The 4,308-nt window shown below is 31.4% G+C and overlaps 1 long non-coding RNA gene across 1 annotated transcript in view; it reads left to right on the forward strand.

Annotated features, from left to right (window-relative positions):
* Window positions 1-2,728: 2,728 nt before the first annotated feature.
* LOC106872301 (uncharacterized) overlaps window positions 2,729-4,308 on the forward strand; it is a 40,388-nt gene continuing 38,808 nt past the window's right edge. Inside the window, exon 1 of the long non-coding RNA XR_001409754.3 lies at window positions 2,729-2,936. This is a non-coding gene — a long non-coding RNA (uncharacterized LOC106872301). The remainder of the gene's footprint in view (window positions 2,937-4,308) is intronic.

Genomic DNA, 4,308 nt, shown 5'->3' on the forward strand with positions numbered 1-4,308 from the left:
GCAATATTGGAACTAATACCATATGACATAACGAAACACAAGTTCTCCTTTTATGCGACGCTATACAGCTAGCCACATTAATCCTTTGAGATGTCCATTTTATTAGAGCTAGTCCTCTTTACTTAAGACGGGCACACTGACTGTTTCTTTTGAAGAAAATATTATTAACCCATTACCCATCTCATATGAGATCACTTAAAAGTTACAAATTTCGTAATTATCTGTCACTATTTACACATATCTAACGTTTTTGCTATATCGACTAGGTATATTTCTCTGATATTCAAATGAGGTTTGCTAATTTTTCACCCAATATCTCGCTTATTTCTATTTAAAATGCTATTTCGAAATGTTATTTTAATAATTTCCAGCGTGTTTCTAAGGCATGTTTTATGCTAGAAATCAAAAGTTTCATTAGAAAAATTCCAGTTAATAGAATTAAGGGAGGTAATAGGTTAATATGAGTCCCATCAGAACTATAAAATATAAATGGAAGCTGACCCGAGTGGGATTTGAAGTAAAAACTTAAACAGACTCATTAGAGTGATAGACAAAATATCTCATGACCATTGTGAATACTCTCTAACGCCTGAATCCCTCACAGGCTTTTTGTCATTCAGCGTCAGTAGATTTGCGGAGTTTCATAAACATCAGTGAGGATAATTTAAGGAAATTTTGAACTCTTTTCTTTTCGCAGTGGAAATCCTTTCTTCGATTCTTACATTTGTAGATTTCATGCATTGCCGAGTTGGACAAAATCACTGGACATTTTCCGTTCTTATAGCGGTGCTCTCACTGTTTTAAGGATGCGAGATAAATTTTTAGTATGATTGTACCATACTAAATCTCTCATAGTATTCTCAGAGGTCTCCGTAAGTGTAACAAACACTGATATATAAATATATGAGAAGCAAAAAGGAATGGCTCAAGGATTTTGACAGGATAATTGTGTTAAGTTTGCTAGGAAATATCGGTTTTGGTTTCAAAGATAATGAAATATATCGTGTCTTTTAAATTTATTTCATTTATTTGAAGGCTATTCTATTTATTTAAAGTCCTAAATTGTTCGTCCTTGGAATTATTTTTCAAATGTTAGATTTAGTTATGCACGCTTGCATTCGCTATACTTTGAAATATGTTCCCAATATTTTCGACACTTCTATAAATACTTCATATGAAGAAAATGTTTTTTAAAGAAAATCATTACCCTCCTTCATTTTCTCTGTCTCTGTCTCTGTGTTTCTCTTTCTCTCTGCCTTTCTGTCAATTTCTCCCTCTCTCATATGCATAACAACATGTATGTGATGCATATATGTGTATGTATAAGATTGTGCACGTAGATATCTATATAGATTTATATATATATATGCACAGACACATATACATACATATATATATATATATATATATATATATATATATATATATATATATATATATATATATATATATATATATATATATAAAAGATAATAAGAGTGAAAAAACTACAGAAGGCTTGTGTTACATGGTTAAAGTATATATTTAAATTATGTCAGAAAAATGTTAGAAACATGTTATAAAATCTCTTTGGTATATAAACATTGTATTTTGAGAAATAACCGGTTTCTTGTTGTCTTTTCAAATTTCTCTACTTCATTGTAACGTGTTCGCTCCATATATATATATATATATATATATATATATATATATATATATATATATATATATATATATATATGAATACATACATAGATCGAATTACCTCTCCATCCACGTATCTATATATTCAGATCTTTATCGTCCTATCTCTTTTCCTAGCAATATATATATATTTGTGTGTGCGTGTGTGAGCACGTGTGCGAGTTAGTGTGTATAAGTGTGTGAGTACCTATCTACCGACATATATGTATATATATATATATATATATATATATATATATATATGTGTGTGTGTGTGTGTGTGTGTGTGTGTGTCCACATACATACTTAAATACATAGGTTCATACACACACAGATAGATACGAGTATATGTACACACACGCACAGGCACCCGCACGCATATCTATAAGACTCAAAGAATCACAGTAAAAGTTATGTCTCTGTTTCTCTACATTCTATTATATTTCAAATTCTCTTCTGCTTTCTCCTGTGAATGCTTATTAAGGAGAGTACATCGAGAAGGGATTTCAAATGGAAGACAAGAAAGACAGGCAGAAGAGTTGTGCACAGAAATAAACACACCTACATGCACACGAAGTATATAAATAAATAATGTAAGGAATGTGTTTGAAATGCATTTAATATAACTGGAAAATGAAATACGCCATTTTATAATGCAAAATCCTTTAGAAACTGCTATATCACCTATCTCTCTTGTATTTGTTTGTATGCGATCTCCTTTACATACTGTTGTTAAGTAAATACAATGGTAGTACTATTCAGTCTCTGATGCTAGACAAGAATAAGAAAGGAGATAGTTACATGTAGGCATACAAAAAATAAAAGCAAAGTAAATATCAACATAACATTAAAGAAATGATTGCTATGATGATGAGAAGCTTTGATTTTCTGATTCCATATAGAATACAGTGGACATTGTGACTCCAGAAACGCGAAACTTTGCTTTATAGTATTTGTATAAAACATCGGCATTTTTTTTCTCTCTCTCTCACTCTCTTTTATTTCTTTTACGTTGCATAAAACTATGACGTCAGGTTTCCTTATTTCTTAGGAGAATCTTCTGTGAACTATTGTTTATGTGAGCAAATAATACCTGCATACAATGTAACAAATATCTAAGTCTGAACTGAGATATACAACGCTGCTGAGCATTGCTTAGATACCGCTATATACCTCATTATTTTCTGACAGAAAAAAAAGAAACGAAAAGTAATCTTCATTTACTTCTTAGCATTTTATAAAAGTTATTTATACTCCGTAAAACTTCAGCATGGGTCAGTATCTTTTCATATCTCTTCCAAATATTTACTTTTTTCCCACATTTTTTTCGTGAGATTTTCTTCGTAAATTTCCAACGTGTAAAACCTTAAGGTGGAAATTACTTTTCTTTATTTTCTTTTTCACTTTATTTTTATATATATTTCTCAGAGTCTCTTTATTATTGTTTTACTTTTCGCTTCTTATCATTCCCAATGCGTATAATAGAGATTGCATCATTTTCAATTACCACGAGATAAATATTATCGCTCTCTTCTCTCTTGAATTCCTTTTCTTCTTCTTCTTCTTCTTCTTCTTCTTCTTCTTCTTCTTCTTCTTCTTCTTCTTCTTCTTCTTCTTCTTCTTCTTCTTCTTCTTCTTCTTCTTCTTCTTCTTCTTCTTCTTCTTCTTCTTCTTCTTCTTCTTCTTCTTCTTCTTCTTCTTCTTCTTCTTCTTCTTCTTCTTCTTCTTCTTCTTCTTCTGTGGTGTTATTCATATTATGACGTGTATCTGTTTTTTTTTCTGTAATTGCAAAATAGCTGTGTGTTTGTCTTGTTAGCGATTTGCTATGGAGAATGATTGTACTACTTTATCGAGTGATATCACACCACGGTAAAGGAACCAACAAATGCTTAGTTTTCATATGCCTGAATCTATAATGTTTGAAAGAAAATTATAATATGGGAGCGGATGTCTCTAATGTAAATGTGGTGACACATTCGTTGTTCAATAGAGGCGGTGTTTTAATAAAACGTATTTTAACGAAGGAAGAAGATTGTTTTCACAGCTTCTCGTTCACTAAATTTGCAAACGTTGTCTACCACGTTTGCTGGTTAACAGCGCAAGCATCTGCAACAGTGTAGAGTAAATGGATTGATAGAATGACACATTTAGCTACAATCACAGGAGGAACTATCTCAGCAAAAGGAATAACAATTTAAAAATTATCAAAATCAAAGTGTTACAGTGAAGATTAATGTGATCAAAAAAGAAAAAAAAAACATCATCAAGAGCACTCAGGGCTGAAGCAAAGACTAATTGTAAAAAGAATAGCAGAAAAAAGGGGGATAATGGGGAATAATAGCATAAACAGCACTTTAACTGCAACCGAGTGCTAAGTTCAGAAATACACTTTGAGCCGCCAAAAAAAAAAGTAAAAAAAGAACAAAGAAAATAAAAAAAACAAAAGACATCCAATATGACAATTGACAACAGACTAGAAAGAGCTTGATGCTAACGTTTGTTTATGCGGCAGAATCACCTACAACATTTAGAACGTCTTAGGAAGCCATGAAAGAAATGCTAGAATTTTAATGAGAAAATTAGGAAGAAATATGACCTTCGCCTCAGAGCTTTGTAAAATATCGAGTTACGCATGCTGGCATATAA

This window comes from Octopus bimaculoides, chromosome 6, assembly GCF_046866305.1.
Source record: "Octopus bimaculoides isolate indiv1 chromosome 6, ASM4686630v1, whole genome shotgun sequence".
Taxonomy (NCBI): Eukaryota; Metazoa; Mollusca; class Cephalopoda; order Octopoda; family Octopodidae; genus Octopus; species Octopus bimaculoides.